Below are 20177 nucleotides of genomic sequence, written 5' to 3'. Positions count from 1 at the left end.
CACTTTTTTGCAAATGTTTAATATTATAAATTATAGGCTGTATCGATACCTGTATATGATGTCGAAATGAAGCCTATACCTTAAAGAATGTCTGTGTTTTCATTATTCAATTATGTATAACATAAAACATAACATTTACATTTAAAAATTAAGTTTTCGGAATTTGAGACTACTCGAAATATGAGACAAAACAGTCATTGAGAACCCGATTGTAACAATTATTAACAGCACCATTTTTTTCCAATCCAAAATGCAATTGAAAACATCCATGGCAAATAATAAATGTTTTGATGTTTTGAGTTTTGTTATAAGATGCGTTTCGATGGAGAATTTAGAAGAGTGCAGTTGTTTACCAAATCCGACATTTACCATTCAATCCACACTCAGCTTCAATTCATCCGAACGAGAAAATGAGCAGGTGTGGTAAGTAAACATCGTCAAGTAGCTTTGTCCCTTGATTCCTGAAGATAAAGGGCACTATTGGGAAATCCTTGTAATCAACAATTAAATTGATGAGTTTTAACTATTTAGCTACAATCGTTATGTGCAATATGTGAGAACAACAATATACGTCAATCTAGGATATTTTTTTTCTTTCAAGATGAGTTTGATTTTAAGAATTTAAATATTTGACGAGACTTTTAAGCAGAACTTCTGACTACATGATTTGTAGTTCTAAAACAAAATATCTGTTACAAATGTAGCACTGCATGGGGATCAACCGTTTTTGATTAAAATATTCAGCATGACGAGCTTTTCGGAAAAGTGTTTTTTCACAAGAAAGAAGGCATGTGACTCTCATTCGGCTAAAAGTCCATTACGAAACATGTTGTTATGTGAAATTTGCTGTCCCTGCTCGTTCATTCTATGCCATCAGAACCGATTAAAAAAATCACATCGCATCGTTATCAAATTATGTGACATGGGAAATGGCTTCCACGGGGTAATTTTTTCACATTTCTGTAAAACTTTGCAGTCGTTTGGAAGGATTTGGGTTTCTCTATCGAGCTATAACATAAGAAGTAAAATGTCAATTTTGGCGCTTGCGTCACTTTGCGAAACCACGGCAAAGTAGTTCTAGAGTTAAGAATATTTAAAATAGTCATTTTTTTGAAAAAATGGAAAAAATGGACTCCGGATCCGGAGTCCGAATTTCTGAAAATCCAGAATCAGTTTTGTATTCCAGATTGAAATTTGCATTTCCAGATAGCAGGAATGTCGAGAAATCCTCAACGAATATTATGTTCACATTTTCCGCGTTCGAACTGGTTGTTATCGAACACAAGTATATCATTGGCTGTTCAGATTTGATATCTTCATTCAGAGCGCAACTTCCCTGGTTCAAATCAATCGCTGAAGGCAACTACAAATTGTTCGATTAACTCACGCTCAAGGTCAATCCAAATGATAACAGGTTCAATAAAACAATGTTTTAATTTCCTGATTCGAAACACACAAATCGCTCAATACAATCTCATTCAACATATTCCATCCACAAAACCAAAGTTCAATTGTACGGTTCATGTAATCCCGTGGCAGGGCTTCACTCAATTCTGCATTTTCATTAAACTACTATGTCGTCGCTGTTAGCCAACCTTATTGAGGTTATCAATCTCGAAAATCCAACCTCCAGTGCCCCCTCCTCTCGGGCGGAAGCCACCGCAATGAAGCCGGTAGAGCTAGCGGATTGCCCAGTTGTTGGATGCTGCTGGCTGGCTGGCATATTACACCAAGCGCCCAATTTGCTCCGAAAGCTTTTAGATAAATATACAACAATCAAGTTGTGAATCCCGACGAGGGAATAAAAGCGAACGAATGGCGTACCTTCTGGGTCTAACTGTGTGTCGTCCTTGCCATAATGGTTTCCAGCGGTGGTGGGCAGGATGTGGAGAGGAAGGGAAGGAGCCGCCTTGCATGATGAACTCGAAGGTTTTCCGAGGCGATGTTGATTGTGTGTCATTTTGTCTGCGCTGGTAGTAAAAGTGGCTGAATGTGTCCCAGTTATGGGAGCACATAACGCCATCATTCCTCTTCTGGCAATTTCGCTTTGAGGCGATTCTAAATTGAGTGTCGCTGGCTTCCAGAAGGATATGGAACATCGTTCATATTCCAATTTTCAGTTTTTTGTATTTTTGCTTTGGTATGTAGTTTGTATAGTACACATTTAACGAATAAATTGGCACAAATAATGTTATGGTTAATATCTCAAAAGGTTCTCAAACCATACGAAATGTATCCAGCACGCAAAACGTAATATCATCAGCAGCTTGCGATCACTCCTCGCGAGCATGATTGATATCAACTTCGCTATATGATTAAAGACGAAGTCGAAAAAAAGAGGGTGAATCATATCCAATATCGCTCGTATCCTTTCACACAATGGTGTAATACACATTATACCACATGAATGGTATAATATCAAAGGATAATGTGCCAAAGGCGTCTGAATGTGAATAGAACACGAGAAATGATTGAGAATGGAATTCACGCTATGCAGAATGTCCGATATCCAATGGGCAGCATTGGTATTACTTCGATTGATTTATCACATTTAAACCATCGGCAATGCGTCCTGTTTTCGACAAAATTCCCATCAAGCATCGTGTATTTATATTCTAGATTTGGTTCGCCACAACTATCACCAGCATTATTTTTTTTTTTGCGATTTGGTCATTGATACTGTAATTGAGAGTGCCACAAATAAATTATGAACCATCGATTATAGCATTTCCAGGCCAAATTGATCAGCCTCATTCGAGTGGCTTCGGTTCGAATGAAACTTTTCACACGCATTCGGGATGAGTATTTTCCATTTTCCATTTACACTCGACACAAACAAATTACAGGAGCAAATTGCAACAAAGGAATTTTTATTGATTTGTGAAAGCGCCACATCGTGATAAATATATAAATGTATAAATGTGCGGAATGTACATCATTTTGAAGCTAAGACTCTTATAACTTCAAAATGATGTTTTGGAGTCTGAATACATATTTATTCATTGATGTGTTCATGTGTAATGGATAAAAATATCGGGTAGGAAAAAATATCGATTTTTCTAAATGTCTAATTTCTTGTAGATTAACAGAATATTGTAGTAATTATACAATAAATAAATGCAGGGGAAATACGGACAGGGTAGTAAAGACGGACACCCTTGTATAATTGATAAATTACATTTCTATTTCAAATTTTAATGATGTACAAACTTACAATACAGTGTATCAATACACATTGAAAACATTGAAATATGACGAATTTGCTTATAATTTTCAACAACTTTTCTAAATACATCATTATGGTAAAACTATTTGTTTAGGAGTTACGTTGCAAAACATTATCGCTACGTTTTGTATTAACCCACATGTCTTTAAATGTTTTCAACGTAACTCCTAAATGTATATTTTTACCATAAAGATGCATTTGTTGAAAATTATACACAAATTCGAAAATATCATGAACATGGCAGTATAAAAACACAAACATATTAAAAGAGCCTATTTACTATAAAAAATACAATAAATTAGAAACATTTTTTAAAATATCTCGAGAATGGCTGCATTTAGAAGGAGATTGATAAAGAGCTTTTTTGTTTTAAATCACATCAGAATTCATAATTTGTGGCTAAAAATGATTGTTTACATACAAAAATTCGATGTTTCGAAAATTCATGAAAAAATGATGTTCCACAAAATTCGTCATAAATGGTTTTACCATCCTGCGCCCATTTTTTTTTTTAATTTTCTACATAAGTTCTATTTTATATGAAAAAATTAAAAAAATTAAAGTTTTTTTTGTAATTAAAAAAAAGGACTAATTTTTTTCTCAGTGTATATTTGTTTCACGTTTGGACATCAATACTCTAGAACTCTTTCTAAGACACTATTTCGGTAGGGTTCATAGTTTTTGAGATATAAGTTATCAAAGATTTCTCTTACTAAAATCGATACGCCCTTTTCAAAAGTTACACCTGAGTCGAAAAATTCCCAAATACTGTGGATAACTCATATTTCTTCCAACCCAAACGGAATACAAACTTTCGTTCGAATCAAAAATACCGTTCGGACCGTTTGTCATACAAATGAACCACACATTTATGCAGAAATAAAACGGAACCAACAGAATAACTCGAGAAATAATCGAGCAAATGACTCCTAATTTGGCATATGGAGGTTTTAGAGGACAATAAATGTTTCTATGATTGTTCGACACTCCTCCCACTCTCGATAGGGGAAAGGGGTTGCCATACAAATGAAGCTCAAGAACTAATCAAACAGATGGAACCAAAATTGGAATGTGAGGATTTTACAGTGCAATAAATTTTTTGATGATGTTATGACACTCCTCCCCTCCCAATTGTGAATATTATACGACAATATTATAATGACGAGATTTGGTAGAAGTACTAGGAAACTCATAGTGAAAGGAAATTGTAACGGGTCAATTAGAACGTTAAACTGTCTTTTATTACGAAAACGTTAATGCTTCATAACAAAAAAAAAATCCATTTGGCGGAACGAAGTTTACCAGGTAAGCTAGTATATGTATGAAAATCAAACGAAAAAAAAAGTTTTTGACGTAGGACTATGTCTTTCATTTGTGTACAAGAGTGTAAATTCAAAGTTTCGAAAACGTGAGCGTGGCGCTTGGAGTGCGCCTGCCGGGAAATTTGACCCGCCTGATTTTCTCGTAAACCAGCAAGAATAGAAATGCAATGGATACAGGCAATCGTGCTAGTCAATGATAGAATTCTGCCATGCAAGTTTTACATTTATAACATGCTTTAAAAAAATAAGAAAAATAACTTTCTTTGGAAGCGATTTTCGATGTAATTTTCTACTTCATTTCTATAAGGTTTTTGTTGCTTGAAACCGATTCAGAGGCGATAACTGTGGGACATATTTATTGAGTCGAGTTCCCAGTGAATATCTCAGACGAAGAAAATGGTAAGAAAGGATTCTTTTCTTTCTCAATTTGATATTTTCCGCATCAGCTTACCATCGGGCAGTATGGCATACCCTCAATCGGGGCAATTTACTCGCTTTTGGTCGTAAACATTCACACGAGAGAAATAGCTTGGATGTGAGGGATGCCAGATGATTTTTTCAAATATCTTTGCATGGCACGAATAAATGTCTTCACATGTAATGAACAAAATGAATAAAAAATGAGCAAACCATCATTTCTAAATCATGTTCGATAAATCACACAAAAAAATGTTTTCACATACTTTGAAATGACCTCTGTATGTTTTCACAAAATTAAATGTCTTGACAACGAATACATGTCTTCACATCTGGCATCTATATTATGTGCTCAGAGAATGCAGGAAAACAAGAGCGCGGACTGGAGAACTAATGCACGAATACTGGGAGAACACGCTCACCGGAGGAACGGTTTCTTCTCTTCGCTGGTGGGCATAAAGGGAATAGATTGATGGCATCTCTCATTCATACAAGTTGTTTCTCTGAGCTTTATAGTCTCTGAGAGAAAAAACTCATGAGCATATTATACTTCTGCTGGGCCATTTAACACCGTATGATTGGAAATTTAGAATGTGGGTGCCTTACAAAATAAAATTCGTAGCACTTTTGTTATTCAGTATTTAAATTACAGAACGAGTACAGATGATTGAGGGTTAACTAGTATACGTACTGACATAGTTGTTACCTTAAATTTTGAGAGCACGGTCAAGATAAATCCATTCTCGTTTAGGGGGTGTGTATTACACACTTCTCCTATACCTATTTGCTGGTTGACCGGAGTGGTATGATAGTCATTCAATCTTCATTTGAAAGACAAAATGTCCAAGAGTTACATGATCCCAATTCCATTTCTTTCCCGCAGCCGGAGCGAACGGAACCTTTAGCGAAAAATTCGCGTTGACGGCATTGAGCTTCGTATTACGAATTGGAGGATTGAGCATGACAATATGGGTTTGTAGAAGGAATGAGAACACCCAAATCCCAAATCAAATTAGTACTATATGTAAATGAAAATCCACGTTTTCTTACTAAACGCACGTTCATGGGCCAATCGTAGAACTGTTCATTGATTGATCTTATAATCTACCCTTTCAAATTATTTTTTACTATAAAATTTCAGTATTTCTACCAAAATTCGACATTATAATATCAGCCCATTTTCCTTCAGAGTTTTCCGAAAATTTTCAATTGTCGTGTTTGATTGGAATATGTTTGATTGAAATATGTGCATTATTTTTACGGAATCCATTCTCCATTCCAGATGAGGAAGGGGTGTCATATTATCATAGAAACATTTCTCGTACCCAAAAACCCTCACATCCCAAATTTGGCTCTATTTGCCTAATTAGTTCTCGAGTTATGCAGAAATGTTTGCTTCATTTGTGTGGCAGTCCAAAAAAAAAATAAATCCATTTAGTTGTGTTGCGAAGTGACATGAGAATGGTCTCGCTAGCTTGCCAAGCACTATGCTCTCCTCTCCATATCACATGAATGAACGGAGCCACATTTTCCAGTAAACACAGCAGTTTTATTATCGAATGGTCAAGAATGCCGCTATCGAACGACGATTCCAATTGTTTGGGGGTTGGAGAGGAGGTATTATTTGAGCTGAGTATTTCCGAGAAAGAATCAATTCCTCATTTGAACATTAATATTTTTTTCCAGCTTAACGAAGTGTTATTATAATCATTTCATTTGAAAGATGAAATGTCTTAGGGGTGTCACATCAAATTGCATCACGGAAAAAACGCTGTAAAAATTCGCCGATAGACCGTAGACCGATCCTTTGGAAATTTTAGACAGTAAAATAAAAACTATTAAACAACTTTTGGCATTTTCTTTTTATTCACACTTCAAGCCCAAGCCCGTATGCTCGCACCTTCCTCTTTACCCCGTCTATAAGGTTCTGTACAACGTCAGGTTGTAGTTTTTTTTTAACAGAAATACACTTTCTCTTGAAGTCCGCCTCCGATTTGACAACTTTTGGGTTCTTCCGGAGGGCCTGCTTCATAATCGCCCAATATTTCTCTATTGGGCGAAGCTCCGGCGCGTTGGGCGGGTTCATTTCCTTTGGCACGAAGGTGACCCCGTTGGCTTCGTACCACTCCAACACGTCCTTTGAATAGTGGCACGAAGCGAGATCCGGCCAGAAGATGGTCGGGCCCTCGTGCTGCTTTAATAGTGGTAGTAAGCGCTTCTGTAGGCACTCCTTAAGGTAAACCTGCCAGTTTACCGTGCCGGTCATCACGAAGGGGGCGCTTCGCTTTCCGCAAGAGCAGATCGCTTGCCACACCATGTACTTTTTGGCAAACTTGGATAGTTTCTGCTTGCGAATCTCCTCCGGAACGCTGAATTTGTCCTCTGCGGAGAAGAACAACAGGCCCGGTAGCTGACGAAAGTCCGCTTTGACGTAGGTTTCGTCGTCCATTACCAGGCAATGCGGCTTCGTCAGCATTTCGGTGTACAGCTTCCGGGCTCGCGTCTTCCCCACCATGTTTTGCCTTTCGTCGCGGTTAGGAGCCTTCTGAACCTTGTATGTACGCAGGCCCTCCCGCTGCTTGGTCCGCTGGACGAATGAACTTGAGAAATTCAGCTTATTGGCGACATCCCGGACCGAACTTCTCGGATCACGTCTAAACTGTTTAACTACGCGCTTGTGATCTTTTTCACTGACGGAGCATCCATTTTTGCCGTTCTTCACCTTCCGGTCGATGGTTAGGTTCTCGAAGTATCGTTTTAGTACTCTGCTGACCGTGGTTTGGATGATTCCCAGCATCTTACCGATGTCCCGATGTGACAACTCCGGATTCTCGAAATGTGTGCGCAGGATTAATTCACGACGCTCTTTTTCGTTCGACGACATTTTTCCAAATTTACGAAAAATTGACAGTGAAGCATGGCCAACGTGATCTATACACTCTTATCTGATTATAAGCGAAAGCTGAAGATATAATTCCTATAAATTAAATTTCTACAGCGTTTTTTCCGTGATGCAATTTGATGTGACACACCCTTTATGTGTGTTACTTATCGATTGCTAAGCCTACGTCCCCCTTGCAGTTGTATCACAGATATAACCCACTTCTAGTTTTTAACTCGACTATACTACATGAGCTAAAAAATTCTGGGATTTTTCAACAGATGGAGCCACTAAAAATTAACAAGATTCATTTCGAGAGGTTCATCTGTCACTAGCTTATGTGTGAAGTTCCATGACATGACGTTCATTTGCTCACAAATTACAGTTGTTCAAGTGTCTATCTGTGCATTCGTATAGAAAATCTAAAATTTCTAAAATAAATAATCTGGAAAAAGAGGAATATCGTATTCTGATCAAACATTGTTTTTTGATAGGAAAAACTCCTGAACAAATGCAGTGGATGACGAAGTATTATTCCGCTTCTGCTCCTTCGAGAACAACAATTTATCGGTGGTTTAGTGAATTTAAAATGGGCAGTACAAGCACCGCAGGCGCACCTCGCTTTGAAAGGCCAAAAGAGGTTACGAATCCAGAAATCGTTAAACAAGTGCATCGACTCGTTTTGAACGATCGTAAAGTGAAGTCACGCAAGTTAGCTGAGGCCGTAGGCATTTCAAAAGAACGAATGGGATATATTTTTCACGACATTTTGGACATGAAAAAGCTATCCGCGCGATGAGTGCCGCGTTTGCTGACTGTGGACCAAAAACAGCGGCGCGTTGATGATCCAACAGCCGGTTTGGCGTTGCTGAAGCGTAATCGAGTGGACTTCTTTCGACGTTTTGTGACAATGGATAAAACGTGGATCCATTACCACACTCCTGAGGCCAATAGGCAGTCAGCGGAGTAGCTGACATGACACGAAAACCGGCCAAAGCTATCAATGCTTGGATTCTGTATAAAGAGAATGAATGAATAATTTCACGAAAATATAATATTTAGCTGAAGAGCTAAGAAGTAAATATAGAGAAGAAGTCGGAAACACGAAAACATTCCAATGACGAAAATTTATGCTACTTACACACGGAAGAGATGCGAAGTTCAACAATCATGCAAAAGAAACAGATGTACAAACCATTGTGATGAATGTAATAGAAATGGTTGCGAAAAATGTGTTTCCAAAACAGAGTTCATATGTGAAAAATGTTTGCCATATTGGCTCACTTCAGCGAAAATAGGTGTATGATCATAATCTAGTGTTAGGAATATTTCTTGTCCGAAGCTGATTACTGCATTTTTCCCTCTCTTCTAGTTTGTGTGCATTATTTTTCAGGAAACCCACGTATTATCAAATTTTTTCGAATGATTTTTCTGTGTATTGGTTAATTGGTTGGTTAGACAATAATATTTCTTCGAAACGACTGAAAATACATCTGATTTCGAAGTCTTCTTTTGTCTATCATAAGAATTCGTTCAATTTGATAGAAATCAAATTTGCTGCTGACTATTTTTCTGAAATTCGAACATAGTTGTTTAGTATATCTTATTCCTAGCTTATATATTTTTCACAATGATTCACACTCGACACTCATTTTTTCACATTTCCTTTGTTCCAACCCCATAGTCCATCATCAACTTATGCCAGCTATTTACGTCGTTTGAGCTGAGCGCTGACGCAGAAGGCCTCCGGGGCACCATCAATGAAATACAGCATTAAATTACCGGAGTTGTTTATCCATCCACTTGTCGTTTATCTGCGCCCGTTTTTTTTCTCTGTATGACCGTCAGTACTCAACTGATTCTATATTTATGCCGCCTGGCCGATCCATTTCCAGCACAGTAAAACCTTCACCATCCCAACCTGGTATAACCCAATTAATTTTCTCTCTATCTCTTAAATTTAGAATGAGTCAGTCACGCTGAACATATGTTTAGTTTTCAGTCTTGGCCTCCACTGATAAAAGCGACATGTACGTATAACTTGACATTCTCAATTCATTAGTTAAATCCTCCCACAGCTGCGGGGGAGCCATCGACAGAACCCGGCAAAAAAACTCACGATTTTCCAACCCAAATAACATCCCTGCACAATCGTTGTGACGCAATAGGATGATGGAACAAAACGCTAATCCGTCGCCACGCAGGCGGTGCTTTCGGCGCGCTGTTCCACAAAAAATGTCACTCCACAAGAAAGGCCAAAATAACATAACTAACGGTAATAAATTATCTCTCCCAACTCAAAATCGTTCCCTGCATCCTTCCCCAGAAGGATTCTTTTTTATCTTGTTTGATTCGAAGCGAAAAACTACAATGGAATCTCGACTCGAGAGAGAGAGATAGATGATTGCATGAAATATTCACGATTTATGGAAATGCTAGCAAAACAACAACAACCGCACACAACTTTTGCCATCGAGAGAAAGAGGACGACAAACAGTTGTATCTCGAATTCCCTCCGGTCGGACGATTGAAGACGGTCAAATGGAAAACAAATGTTGTTTGGTAAGGGCGGAGAATCTGTTTCCCAAAAAGTCAGTGCAGTGGTTGTGAGTGGCCGTCCACTTGAAGTGGCCTGAAGTCGACCAATTCTGTGATTAGGTTATTGCCTCGCACATAAATCTCTATTACGAAACAACGCCAGCGGTCTCGGTGGATGGGTTGTTTTATCGTTTGGTTCGGCTAACACTTTCCCGGGAGTTATTGCTGATAAATTTCGCTCTTTGTATGCGGAAAACTTTTGAATGTACACTATGATTCGCGTAACCTATGTCGTAAATATCACACTATTGTGCAACTAATCACAGATGTTTTATTCATTCAAATTCGTCAATTTTCAAGAGTTTTTCCATCAATCCAATGTCAGAAAGCAGGAAAGCAGGCCGTTTGCGGTGAAACGAAGGTAGCATGCATTACGGTTCAAGTTCAATAGAAAAGAGAATTTTGCTGCAAATTCGCTTCGTTGTCAAGTACAGCTAACGAAAAAAAAAGTTTCACGTTACTTCGATAGTTCCTATTTTTGCCGGTTCAGTTCGTCACCGACAGGATAGTGCCTCACTCTTTGCTTCAAAATTTAGCTGCTTGCAACCGACGGCAAATCGGCGGCAACCACTTTCCCACCTCTCTCCAACAACTTCTACCAATCTGTAACTGGGTTAAACTGAAAGCAAAGCTTTCAAAGGATAGTAAATTTAATTTTGCCTCGTCTCTTCTCGTCTCGTAAAATATTTATAAAATGGGGTAACTTTGGAACTTCCATAATTGAAAATGGGAACCGTTGGGTCGACCCAGCAGCGGGCGGCTGGAAAATACAGGAAGTGTGTTTTGCTCTGTGCACGTTGAGGTTACCAATTTTTTTCCCTGTGCTTGTTTTGTTTCATTTGTTGCATTGATTCCCAAGCTATGGCGATCGTCCTTGTTGTGCCGGCCGTCGTCAGGGTTTACTGTGTCTGCTTGGGGTATGGCGGGGGAACAGTAGTTTACAGAGTGTTTTGCACAACCCCAATTGGCCAACACGGCCCACTTGATTTTCTCGGAAACGAGTCAGAGGCCAGAGGTGGTTGTAATTCAAATGCATTGAACTAAGCTCTAAGTGTTACGATGGTTCTGACATTCAACTGATAATAAAAAGAATCTTCTATATATATATATATATTCAGCCATTCCATGTCAAACCGATATAGTGGTTCTCAGATATTCGTGGGAAGTGGATATTTTGTTCTTTGTCGCAAACCATTAGACCCGTATTTTTTTATTTTTTTGTTAGGGTGACCATCTCCATTTTAGGGTGGTCCGAAAAATCAAATTTTTCCTCTTTTTTCCAAAAATGACTTTTTTCAAAAATTCATAACTTTTGAACTACTAGACCGATTCAGATGTTCGACATATCAAATTAAATACCCTTGTCTTTTTTGGAAAAATACTAAACCTTGAATTCTGTTCTCGTTATTATTGATTGTATTCGTTTTTTCATTGTTTTCATAGTATCGGGACCAAGGGCGCTATATTTTTATATTTTTTTCTGAAAATCTGAGGATTTTTCACATAACATATGTCGAAACCAAAGAGGTGTATTTTTCGTTTTTGAGTTATGATTTTTCAAAGTTAACCGATGGTTCGAAAAATAATTTTTTTCCTCTTTTTTCCAACACGAAAATTCATAACTTTTGATCTACTAGACCGATTCAGATGATCGACACATAAAATAAAAGCCAATTAGCTAGACTTTGTTGAAAAATATTGAACTTGCGAAAAAAAAAAATAGATTTTGATTTCGTAATTATTTATTGTATTGGTTTTTTATAGTTTACACCAAGGATGCTGTATTTTTTTTATATTTTTTCTTGAGAGATTGCTGAGATTTTTTTACACAACATATCCAAAAATTAGAGATGTGTTATTTTTCGTTTTTAAGTTATTATTTTTGAAAGTTTAAATGTTTTCAGTCTTCGTTCAATATTTCTATGCGACTAGATTGGATGTATGCGACTAGAAATCAATTAATTGGCAGAAGTGTCGTCTTTTCAAAAGGACTGGCTAATCGGCTTTAATTGATATGTCGATCTTCTGAATCGGTCTAGTAGTTCAAAAGTTATAGCTTTTTGAAAAAAGGAATTTTTGGAAAAAAGAGGAAAAATTTGATTTTTCGGTCAACCCTGAAATGGAAATGGTCACCCTACTGAAAAAATTAAAAAATACGGGTCTAATGTTTTACGATAAAGAACAAAACTACCACTATTCACGAAAATCTGAGAACAACTATATCGGTTTGACATGGAATGGCTGTATATATACAGGTCGGACTCGATTATACAGGGTTTTCCAACTTTAAATTCCGAAAGTAAATTGAAATAAAACACACTTAGAACTCGAATTTCGGTGATACTTTTATTTCAAATTAAAGTTTGGTTTATGCCATTATGTGTGAAATACAACATCATTCAAATGTCCACCTAGGGCTTCCTCGCACACCTTGATCCGAAACAAGTAATTTTCGATGACTTTTCGGCACATATGGGGCGGTATCTCGGTCATAACTTCACGAATGTTGTCTTTCAAATGCTCAAGAGTTTGCGGAGAGTTGGCATAGACACGGTCTTTCGCATAACCCCACAAAAAAAGCGGGTTCAAATCGCATGATCTGGACGGCCAACTGGCATCACCAAAGAGCGAAATTATGCGTCCCTCAAATTTCGTTCGCAATATGGCCATGTTCGGTCGTGTTGTGTGGCACGTGGCGCCGTCCTGCTGAAACCACATGTCATCCGTATCCATATCTTCAATTTGTGGCAAAAAAAAAATCGGTTAACATTCGGCCATAGCGCTCACCACTCACAGTTACCGTCTCGCCGTCCTCATTTTCAAAGAAATACGGCCCGATGACTCCACCAGACCATAATGCGCACCAAACAGTGACTTTTGGCGGATGCAATGGCCTCTCAACAATTACGTGTGAATTTTCTGAGCCCCATATACGGAAATTTTGGGTGTTCACATAGCCACCGAGCTCGAAATGTGCCTCATCACTGAAGAAAACTTGATGCGAAAATTCAGCATTTTGCTGCTGTTGTTCGTTCACCCAATCGCCCGACGCATTCCATAGTCACCACGCTCTAATTTTTGTACCAGTTGGACTTTATATGGATGTAGGTGAAAGTCCAAATGCCAAATTCGTCACAATGATGTGTTTGACAAGCCCAATTGCTGAGCACGCCGTGGAATCGAAACATTCGGGTCATCCTCCACACTGGCAGCAACAGCAGCAATATTTTCGGCCGAACGCACATTACGATGATGCACAGGTTTCACAATATCCGCTACGGATCCAGTTTGTTCGAATTTACGCACTACATTAGCGATTGTGTGCTCTGTAGGCCGTCCATGACGACCAAAATCCGTCCGTAATGCTCGAAAAACATATGCCGGTTTTTCATCATTTTTATAGTATAACTAGCTAACCAGGCAAACTTCGTCCCGCCCATTTACTTGATTAATTCTCGAGTAATGCAGAAATTTGTGTTTTATTTGTATGGAAGCCACCCCTAAGAGAGGGGGGAGGGGTATCTAACCACCATAGAAACATTCATTGCACCCTAAAGTTTCCATATGCCTAATTTGGTTAAATTAGCTTGATTAATTCTCGGGTAATGCAAAAATTTGTGTTTCATTTGTACGGCAGAGAGGGGGAAGGAGTATCTTAACACCATAGAAACATTTATTGCATCCTAAAACCTCCACATGCCAAATTTGGTTTCGTTTGATTGATTAATTTCAGAGTAATGCAAAAAATGGTTTTTCATTTGTATGGCAGCCCCCTCTAAGAGACGGGGAAGGAGTATCTTATCACCATAGAAACATTTATTGCATCCTAAAACCTCCACATGCCAAATTTGGTTTCATTTGCTTGATTAATTCTCGAGTAATGCAGAAATTTGTGTTTCATTTGTATGGAAACCCCCCCTTTGAGTGGGGGAAGGACTGTCTAACCATCATAGAAACATTTATTGCACCCTAAAACTTTCACATGCCAACTTTGGTTTCGTTTGCTTGGTCAATTTCCGAGTAATGCAGAAATTTGTGTTTCATTTGTATGGCAGCCCCCCCCCTTAGAGAGGGGGGAGGGGTCTCAAAATACCACGAAAACCTTCCCCGGCCCCAAAAACCCCTACATACCAATTTTCATGTCGATCGGTTCAGTAGTTTCCGAGTCTATAAGAATCAGACAGACAGACAGACATCACTCCATTTATATATATATAGATTTAACAAAATTAACACGTTGTGCGATGCCAAAACGATACATATTGTAAAATGGCAGACATTCAACTAACTATATGACGCTTTGGTTGACAGCTATGTCAAACGGTTGTCAGCGCAGGGCTGTATACTTTCGGAAGCCCGAAATGGAAAACCCTGTATATAGTCGACCATTTTTTTCAACAATTATTTTCAAATCCAATACATAATCGAAAGAAAACAATTTTTTTCATTAATGTATGAATTTCAAACATTAATAGAAAAATAGCTTTTTTGTGATTCGATTATGTATTGGATTCGAAAATAAACGTTGAAAGTGAAATTGCGATTATATATAATCGAGTCCGACTTATATATATATTAAGGTGGCAGCGAAAATGGTCATGTCGTATTTCAAAAACCGACCATGTACATTTTGTTTATTGGCCCAAAAAAATGACCTGTGCAAAGATTCAGCTCAATCGGACATAATTTCGGGGTGTCTCAAAGCTCTCAAAGTTGATTTTTTCACCAACGAAAAATCTTCCAAGGGGGGGGAGTAAAGGAAATTCAGAAAATAGAAACTTTTTTCGATGCCAAATTACTTAAAAATGCATGAAACGTCAAGATCTGGTGTTATCTCGCAAAAAAAAAATTATGGCCGAAAATCGACTTTTTGGGACTTATCCTGTGGCCACAAAATCAAAACTTTGAGTGCTTTGAGACACCACTAAATCATGTCCGATTGAGCTGAAATTTTGCACAGGTCATTTTTGGACCAATAAACGAAATGTACATGGTCGGTTCTTTAAATTCGAGAATTATTTTTTTCCATACCCCATTGCCTCTCAGGCTAAGTCCCAACAGGTCGATTTTCGGCCAAAAATGTTGTTTCGAGATGACACCAGATCTCGTATGCATTTTTAAGTCATTTGGTATCGAAAAAAAATTCGATTTTCCAAATTTTCATTACTACCTCCTTGGAAGATTTTCGAGGATCAAAAAATCAAAACTTTGAGCGCTTTGAGGCACCCCTAAATCATGTCCGATCGTGCTGTTTTTGCATTTAAAACATCGTGATAATTTTGTAATTTGGCATGGATTCATAAACCCCGGAAAGTTATGGCATGTTTTAATGAGTAGGGGCTTCGGTTTCTCAAATTTTTACGTCTGTGACACTAATAAATGAAGTTCGAATAAGCTAATCGTGCACATCAACATTTCGCAACAAGTTCCGAATGAAAAATCGAGATAACTATTTTTATTGATACCCAAACGTTTTTTCGAGATGACACTAGATCTAGTTAAGAAATTTGAAAAAAGAGATGTTTTCCTCCGTATTTCTAAAGTGTAGAATATTCCATTGGAAGGACTTCTTGAAATTCCCATTATTTACCGAGTTAGAGCCATCTAAGTGACGCATCTGGTACGACCTGGACTCGAAACTTGGAACGCGTTTTTCTCGAATCTCCTTTTTCACGACACCTTAAATTGTACTGAACCAACTGAACCAATTAATTCAAAGTTTCATATGAATATATCTTTCTACATCTCTCTATCGAATTAACCAACTTTACTAATTAACCAACTGATTAAAAAATGGAACAGTCATAAAAACGTGCTCAAAAATTACTTTTTTTAAACGCCTATGTGTCGAAGAACTTTTTTTGTCATGTCCGAGCTCCATACCATAGTGGCATTTTTACTAATTGACGAATTTCATGCCAACTCGACTGGCAGCAACATCTCAGATTGCAGTGAAACGTTGTGGGTGTGAAGACAATGGTCATTCAAGCCACTTTGCATACTTGAAATTTCCGAAAATCAATTGGACTACTTTTGAAAAGGGTAAATTTTTTTTTATTTTTCAAAAAAATTTAAAAATTTATTAAAAACCATTATATCTAGAAATTAAAAATTATAAATTGAAATGCATTTTTTCTTAAAAACTTTTTTAAATCTCAAAAAAATGTGTGAATATTTCAATTAAAAATATCAAACAAATTAACAAAAAATAGAATCGAAAAAGGATATTTTGAAAATAAAAAAAAAGTTTTTTTTAAATTCTGGAAAAAATAGATATGAAAAGCTCTTACAACTTCTAACAAGTCACCCATACATCGGAAGATGGGCACTTCTACAGGGGAAGAGTTTTTCTAATAACAACTTTTTCATGTTTTTTTCAATTACTGTTTAACTCGTATCATTTTCATATATACATTTCCGCGATTTACATGTTCTGTAAACTTTTTCCCAATTTATAAAAATGTCGAGAATATGTCAAACGCGTAAATTTTGGGTGACTTGTTGAAAATTGTAAGGGTTATTCACATAATTTTTTTAGGAATTTAAAAAAAACGTTTTTTGAAAAAAAAGTGATTTTTTTTTATCTGTATTATAGTGACTTTCAACTCATTTGGCTGGTTCGTCACTTTTACTTCCATTTTTGGAAGAATGTCGGGAGTGAGAATTGAACTCGTGACCTTTAGCGTGAGAGGCATGGATGTTACCACTACGCCAGATCGGCTCCACAATTTCAATTTTTTAAATATTATTTTTCAGTGTAATTTTTCTTTGACAAGTTTTTGATATTTTTTTTTTGAAATTTTATACAATTTCCTACACTTCATCCTTTGACTATAATTACTGAGATATAATAGGTTTTGAGTAATAAATTTCTGTATGAAATAAAGAAAAACAAATTACCAAAGCATTTTTTTTAACTCTTTTTTTCTTTTTCGAATATTATATATTACAAAATTGCTTAAATGACCAACGTCTTTACACCCACAAACGTTTCACTGCTTTCTGAGATGGTGCTGCCAACCTGTTGGCATGAAATCCGTCAATTAGGAATCTTTTTTCTTTGTTCCGGATAAGCAGGACTGAACTCGTGTAAGCCAGAGTACTGTTTTTTTTGTTGTGAGAGCAATATACAAGCCGGTCATAGGATTTTTCATGGTGGTATATTTATTACAGAAAAAAGGTATAGTAGGGTGCCAATAAATGTATAGGGTGGCGCGTAAGTCACGCAACGCTCCTGAAGAAAAAAAATAACGATCGCGCTGCAACTATCGAGCGTGTTGGTTCCTAAGCGGTTCAGTTGTCGACTATATATCGTTTTTTATTCGAGAATAAAAAATTTGTATCGTAAGACATTGTTTATAGGATTTTTTTTGTGCAAATCGGTTGCGTTACTTATGCGCCACCCTATGAGAAAAAATCGACCTAAGAATTTCAAAAAGTTGTCAAAAAGTTTTCACCACCAAACACTCTATGCAAAATTTCAGCTCAATCGGACTTTTCATGCCAAATGTCTTAACACTAGAACTACCGACAGTTGTTATATATCTATTTCTACCAAACCGGTCATTTTGACCGGTATGATGTTTAGTTGTCAGAACATAAAAATTCGAATAAAAAATTTACAGGGATAAAATATATTTCATTGTAATATTGCAAGTACATTATAAATACATCTATTTGCATAAAATATAGGTTTTTTAATTTGTGTTTTTATTTATATTTTTTATTTTTATACACTCGACAAAAAAGTTAGAGAAACAGAGTGCAAAGTGCAAAGTGATTTTTTGAAATGCTGTAACTTCTTGAAAATTCAACGTAATGAAGATGGGATGCATATAATTTTGAAGCTCAAACTTTCTTGTTTCGGAAAATGTTATGAACATATTTTTATTTGGGTGTATGTAGATGTAGTGGACAAAAATATCAGGAACAAATAAAAAATCGATTTCTTTCTGTTTTTTAAACTTTTTTCAGACTAACGCAATTTTGTTGCTAACCCATTCAATAACAAATGCAATCAACCTTATCGAACAGTTTTCATTTGATTCCTATAACGTTCATGTAGGACCTTGATATACAAAGATAATTTTGTTTGAATGAAAAGTTACTCCTTAATCTTTGATGATAAATAATTCAATAAATATTTATCGCATCGCAAACAGAGAGGTAGTTCTGAAAACTCCAAAAAGTTTTGTATAAAATGAATTAGTTGCTCTGACGAAAAAAATAATTTGAATTTTTTGCATCAATTTTAAAAAGTGCTAAAATTACGTGTTTTACAAAATTTTCTGTAAAATTGCAAATATTGCTGGGAATTTGAATGTTAGCAGATTAATTTGTAGCATAGTGTATCCCCTAAACTCTTGTGAACATTTCATATTGATACGTTCAGCCGTTTTTTCTAGTTGATCGCCGATCAAATTTTGGAGTAAATTAGAGCAAAACTTCATCACACACTATTACAAAGTTCTATACGTACCCTCCAATTGGACGATTCGTAACTTCTGTTTTCATGTATTTGTGGGTATTACGATTGTAAGGAGTGATGATACTCACACATATACTCGTACTTACGTATTTTCACATATACACACACTCTATCCCTCCAATTATTTATATCCTTCCTGCTGTTTATTTATAACCTTCCTAGAGTAGATTCAGCTTTTTGTGCAGATAGTTCCATCAGAAGAAATTATAGCTATATTGACGGTCATTCTCATCCGAAGATGAGGACAGTATCTACATTCTTCTTGGTCTACGTAAATTGGTTCTCTTTACCATTGCTTTTTTAAGAAACAACCTTTTTTTATGATTGATCATCTATATTTCAAATGCTGGCCAAATTTCAAAATCTGATTTCATAAACATCTTGATCGATATCAGATAAGTCTTCTCTTGAATCTGTTACGTCCTCTAAAACTCTAGATATGTTCGGGCGTCTCGGCATTTTTGAGATAAAAATATATATTTAGAATATTGTTATTTTTTCCCCTCAATATAATACAAATATTCCCAACTTACTTGTACTGCAAACTACTATAACTGTAATTTTTTTAAAATCAACCCAATTTTCCACAAAATTGTGAGTAATTCAACTGCACTAATTTCAACATTACCTACTTCTGCCGTATGCAACAACTGTCAATCTATATATATAAAAATGGATTTCTGTCTGTCTGTCTGATTCTTATGGACTCGAAAACTGCTGAACCGATCAACATGAAAATTGGTATGTAGGGGTTTTTGGAGCCGGGGAAGGTATTCGTGATAGTTTGAGACCCCTCCCCCTCTCTAAGGGGGGGGGGCTGCCATACAAATGAAACACAAACTTCTAATTTTACTCGAGAATTAATCAAACAAATGGGACCAAGTTAGGCATATGGAGGTTTCAGGGTGCAATAAATGTTTCTATGGTGGTTAGACACTCCACCCCCCTCTCTAAGGGGGGGCTGCCATACAAATGAAAGACAAATTTCAGTATAATTCGAAAACTAATGAAGCAAATGGAGCCATATTTGTCATGCGAATGTTTTAGGGGACACGGAACGTTTCCATGGTGAATAGGCACTCCTCCTCTTTCTCTGAGGGGGGAGAGGGTACTGTCATACAAATGAAACATACATTTCTGTATAATTCAAAAACTAATCAAGCACACTGAACCAAATTTGACATGTGGAGATTTTTGGGGGGCAAGAAACATTTCTAAAGTGATTCAACACTCCTCTCACCTTTC

At 36.8% G+C, this 20177-nt stretch overlaps 1 protein-coding gene across 17 annotated transcripts in view; it reads right to left on the bottom strand.

Annotated features, from left to right (window-relative positions):
* The window catches only part of LOC129762197 (afadin), a 294629-nt gene that overhangs the window by 68789 nt on the left and 205663 nt on the right, over positions 1-20177 (bottom strand). The gene's annotated exons all lie outside the window — the stretch shown is intronic.

The sequence above is a fragment of the Toxorhynchites rutilus genome, chromosome 1, assembly GCF_029784135.1.
Source record: "Toxorhynchites rutilus septentrionalis strain SRP chromosome 1, ASM2978413v1, whole genome shotgun sequence".
Lineage (NCBI taxonomy): Eukaryota > Metazoa > Arthropoda > Insecta > Diptera > Culicidae > Toxorhynchites > Toxorhynchites rutilus.
The sequence above is the reverse complement of the archived record's forward strand: the minus strand, read 5'-3'. Positions and strand labels throughout refer to the sequence as shown.